Genomic DNA, 5,141 nt, shown 5'->3' with positions numbered 1-5,141 from the left:
GATTTAACAGTTTAACTGTGCTATGGAAGAAATCGGGAAAAGTGGATCGCAGAGGCCTTTGCCGTTTTTGGCAACGGGATCATGCCCCTCTTTACTCGTTTGAGTTTAGGAGCAAAACAAGGGCTATTCTGGCAAAGCAGACAGACAAATCCAGTTAGATGCGCCATATATAGCCATATATATATATACACCCGATGAACAAATCAATAAATGCGTCCAAATATATTTTATACCACCAACAAAATTTAATAACTTACAATTCATAGGAATTTAGTATTTCAGGAAGTACTTTTTCTCACCAAGCGAACTTGATCACGTTTCCTCAGAGACACCCCCCCCCCCCGCCACTGGGTTCAATAAGCAAATGTATTTAAGGTTGCAGCCTAAATTATCCTCTCCGTACATTTCGCGACCACAGATTCATACACAACCCAGTTCAGTCAGTTTTGAACTCTAAACATCCAAATATTTCGGCTAAATCCATGAAAGTCCCGTTTGTTCCTCAGGCCTCCTTGCCCTTGTTCCCAAAATGTCCTTTGGGTTTGAAGAATCCTGTATTGTTTGAATAGCAGGGGTTTTTTGTTTTTTGTTTTTTTGTTGTTTAAATCCATTTTAATATTGTAATAAAAGGAGCAAGCTCTGTGGTGGAACCTAAACAAGCGGAGAAGGTGCTAACCCACCTGAAACTGGTGACACAGCCAACGTGCTGTTTAATTGTAGGAGCGTTTTTGTCATTGTTTGGACAAGTCGATCAAGTTCAACGGCAGATTGGCTGCTGACTTCCACGTCTAATTCGCTGGCTTATTTCGGGACCCGTTTGGAAAAGGAGCATTTAAAAATATCCACCCGTCTTCCTTGGTCAGGCTCAGTCCCTTCTCCGCGGATAATCGCAGGCTTACGTTCTAGCAAACCACCGGTAACGAGAAATGCGCTCTTTCCCCGGAGTTCGCCTTCAATGAAACAAGAAAAGAGGAGAGCTGTACCCGCGCATTTGCAGTTCCATAAATACTCGCGCCACCCTGGAAAGGCAAGGCAATAAAATCAGTTCCTTGTCTGTAAGGAATAAGTCGAGGGGAAGGAGATGCTAAGCAGGCAGAGCCAAAACTATAGCCAGAATGCTAACCAGGATACTAACCTTGCTGCTCAAGAAAAGAGTCGTTGAAAGAGAAAAGGGAGGAGGGCGCCGGCTTGGAACGCATTTTAGGAAATTGACACCAAAGAGTGCCTGGGAAAGGCACCTTGTCAGTTTCATACAAAGCATAGCCACAGAACACCCTAACAGCTAGAAACTATAGACTTTTCTTTAAAGCTGCAAGCTTGCAAGGAATTGCTCCTAAAGGCAGGAGAATGTTCTCAGATAGCGAGGCTGCACGAATATGGAGGAGGGGCGCTTAACGGTTGACCCTAAAAAACCGGTATGATCCTCCCCATATGTTCTGCTCTGATCAAGAGGACTTGCCCTGGAAAGTACAGTTACCTTTTCAACTATATCTGGTGGTGGGAGGAAATTCGGTGCAATAATAATAATAATAATAATAATAATATCGAGAGCTACGTTGCTGATCAGACGATTCTCCCTGGGAAGCTCAGCTGTTGAGAAGAGGGCTCGTAGGGAGCATATGCTACAGAGAGAGGCAGTGACTTCCTTCTGACAACAACAACTTTTGCTCACCTGGAAAAGAGGTCCCTATGGGACGCAAGCCCCCTACGGTGCCCCCTACGGTGCCCCCTAGGCTGCCCGGCTGCCTTGCCCTCCCTCTCTCCTCCTTGCTTCCTGTTCCGTTTCCCTCTCACGCGCAGTGCGGATCTTTCGCCCTTTCTTTCAAGCAACCTTTTCTCGAGCCCGTTTGTCGCCTGCAGGAGTCCTCCGCCTTCCCTTCTCCACTTGCCCCCCGCTCCCCCGGCGCGAGGGTCCTTTCTTTTCCCTCAGAGCATTAGCTCCGTCGATGGCCATCTCCAAGGGCGCCTAATCGTGGCGGACCTGCGAGCTGAAGGGCTGGCGATGCAGCGCAGCAGCTGCGCTTTTCAGCGCACTCAGATCCGCGCCCCGCGCCCTCCGCCGGCCTCCGGAGCAGGGGAGGCCGTTTGCCCGGGAAGTCAGTCTCTCTCTCTCTCTCTCTCTCTCTCTCTCTCTCTCTCTCTCTCTCTAGGGGTTATCTCAGGGGACTGTCTCTCTCCCCTCGCGCACACGCTCCCCCTGGCCAAGAGCCGTCTTGCGATCGAGCCGACACCCTCTCGCAGCCGGTTCAGGGACGGCACCATCTCGCGAAACACAGCGAGACATCTGCAGCCCGGCCCGTATAAAAAAAGAAAAAAAGCGCGCGGGGTTGGGTTGGGTTGGGTGGGGGTCTGGCTGGTTGCCTGTCGTAGCCGCGGGAATCCGTCCTGAAAAAAGAAGCTTTTCAGAGCGATCTCACCTCCAGCCTCCTCTTGGAAAAGGAAGCGGCCCCGGCTCGCCTCTCTTTGCAAGAGATCTTCTGATCCCGCTTTGCGCATCTCCAGGCTGCGAGAAATGGACATCAGTGGCCTCCGCTTGCCTGCTGGGACCCTTTGGGGACATAGATGGAGCAAAGCCAGAGAAAAAAGAAAATAAATGTGGGGTGGGGGTTTTTTTGGAGGGTGGGGGGCAAGCAGCTTAGGTCCCGGGCTGATCCGTCCACCCCAATACAGCCAGAGGATATTTTCCCCCTTTCCTTCGTAGCTCCCCCTCTCCCTGGTGTAGAGGATCTTGTTTCTGCGCTGCAAAGTCTCCCTCCCCGGCTGTACACCCGCGTGGCCCGATCTTATCAAGAGCCGAGGCCTATAAATCAGGGGAGCTCGTCTGGCGATGGTGGGGGCGCTTTCCAGCATCAGATCCAGGGCGAAGCACAAACTGGGAACGATAGGGCGGGGTGGGGGCTCAAACACGCGCGCACACGCGCGCAGGAGGGCGGAAAGGGGCGACCAGCCAAGTGAAACTGACCAGAGGGAGCCTTGTATCCGTTCTGTTTTTGACTGGGGGACGCGAAAGGGAAATCCCATCCGGGAAGCAGAGCGCGCAGAGCGCAGGCCGTGGAGAGCCGAAGAAGAGCCCCGAGGCCGCCCCTGGGCCCAGGCAGGGGTATCCTTAGGAGGCCCCGTTTGAACCACGTCCTCTCGCTCGTCCCGGCGGTCCCGGGGAGCCTATCTTGTGTGGTGGCGCTGAAAGCTGCGGCTGAAGGCCGATTCTCTCTCTCTCCACCGCCCCCCGCCCTGCGCAATCCCCTTTCCTTTCTCCCCTGCAGTTTTTGCTAGCTGACTGCCTTGGCTTGTATTGGGAGAAGGGGCGCGCCGCGACTGCAGCAGACCCGCACGTGGCTTTCATTTAGGAGACACCGAGCAAGCCAGCAACTCGCCGCGCCGAGCGCGCTTTCTCTCGGATACCTTCTCCTAGCTCCCTGGCAAGGCGAGGCCGAGGGGCCCCAAGGATGGCCGAAGGGCCGGGGATCTTCAAGCCGGGAGAAAGAGGAGGAGGAGTTCAGCAAAGGCCGATTGGAGCTACTGACTCGGCGTAAGATAAACGCCTCCAAAACAAAACAAAAAAAACCACCCACACCATTATTTTGTGCGCCGTGTGTGGCTTTCTTGCTGCAGTCCCAACTGCTAGATCTCTTTCATATCTGATTCTTTTTTTTTTTCTTCCTTTCTCGATCAGGACTTTTCACAGTGGAAGAAGGCATTCTTCAACCTCACCTCTCCTAAACACGCCGACTTGGAATGAAGCCCGCCCCCCCTTCTCCGGTTGCAATTATTTCTCTCCTGCACACGGAAGCAGCTAGCTTCTGGTCGTAAGACGGACTAGGTGTGTAGAAAGGGTTGGGCTTTGGGAAGTCAAGCGTTGCCAGCGGCTGGGATACAGATATCGATCTGCACACCATTCAAAGTGGTGGAGTAAAATGGTGTGTGTGTTTGCGTGCGCTCTCTCTCTCTCTCTCTCTCTCTCTCTCTCTCTCTCTCTCTCTCACACACACACACACACAAACACCACCACCCAATGAAAACCTCCGTTGGAGAATATCCAGTACGGACACTAGCAGGAGCCAACCGGCTAATGCGCAGGGCGCCTCGCATCTTGAGCCAATGGCAACGTTACCATGTGCTGGAATAGACCTCGAAATCCTGTAAGAATCTCCGGAAAATGGCAATTGTTTATAGTTTCATAAAAGACTGAAGAATTTATTTATTATTATTATTATATTATTATTATTATTATTATTATTATTAAACACAACGCACGCAAACCTGTTCTACAATCCACCTCCTGCGCGAAATCCACTGCAGTGATGGATGCGAAAGGGGGCTATGAAGGAAGAATTATTTATAGGCTGATTGTGGCCATTTCTGCTGGTGGATCATAATGATCCCCTAACGTGGGTCTCATTATATTGGTTTATATTGGTCATTTCATTAGAATGGTGTAACAAAAGCAAAGCAAAACACAAGCAAACCAGCCCTGAGGACTTTACAATATTGATCCCCCCCCCCCCAATTTTAAGTGCATTGCCTTGGATTTCTATTATCAGTCTCGTTTAGCCCAGGGACACCCCGACCTAGGAAACCCCGCCCCTTCTTTGAATTGTCTGTCACGTTGCTAGGCCCATTGAAATTAATAGGGCTTATTTAATGAACACAAGTAAGTTAGGTCCATTAATTTAAATAAGTCTACTCCGAGTAAAAATCTTAGCTAATAATAATAATAATAATAATAATAATAATAATAATTTATACCCCGCCCATCTGGCTGAGAATCGCCCTTAGAATTAATGAAAATTCAAAGGGTCTTTTGTGAGTAAAACTTAGTTGAATACAAATGATGGTGATGGTTATATAAAGAAGAAGAAAGGTGTTAGATGAAGGCTAGGTTTTGAAACGACGAGCAAAATGATTGGCGATTTGTGCCTCAGGCAGGCCAGGGGCTCCACCCCCCCCCAAGCAAAATCCTGATCGCCCGTGTATCCCTTCTGACGTCCACACAACAGCTGTTCCCAAAAACTTCGCCTATACATCTCGACCTCGTCGCAAAGTGCGAGGAAGCTTGTGATGGACGTAATCAGTAGTACCGACCCGCAGGCATTTCTGATACCCGCTTAAAACGAAGCAAACAAAATACAGTACTCCAGCAA

At 50.2% G+C, this 5,141-nt stretch overlaps 1 long non-coding RNA gene across 1 annotated transcript; it reads right to left on the bottom strand.

Annotated features, from left to right (window-relative positions):
- Nucleotides 1-276: 276 nt before the first annotated feature.
- LOC308469170 lies at nt 277-3,706 on the bottom strand. The gene is made up of 3 exons (XR_013982023.1): nt 2,963-3,706; nt 2,418-2,548; nt 277-950 (listed from the first exon to the last, which is right to left on the bottom strand). It is a non-coding gene; the product is annotated as an uncharacterized lncRNA (long non-coding RNA).
- Between the last annotated feature and the right edge of the window lie 1,435 nt (nt 3,707-5,141).

The sequence above is a fragment of the Podarcis pityusensis genome (assembly GCF_964106645.2).
Source record: "Podarcis pityusensis genome assembly, contig: HAP1_SCAFFOLD_1029, whole genome shotgun sequence".
NCBI classification, from domain to species: Eukaryota; Metazoa; Chordata; class Lepidosauria; order Squamata; family Lacertidae; genus Podarcis; species Podarcis pityusensis.
Note: the sequence above shows the minus strand (reverse complement) of the source record. Positions and strands in the feature narration are given on the sequence as shown.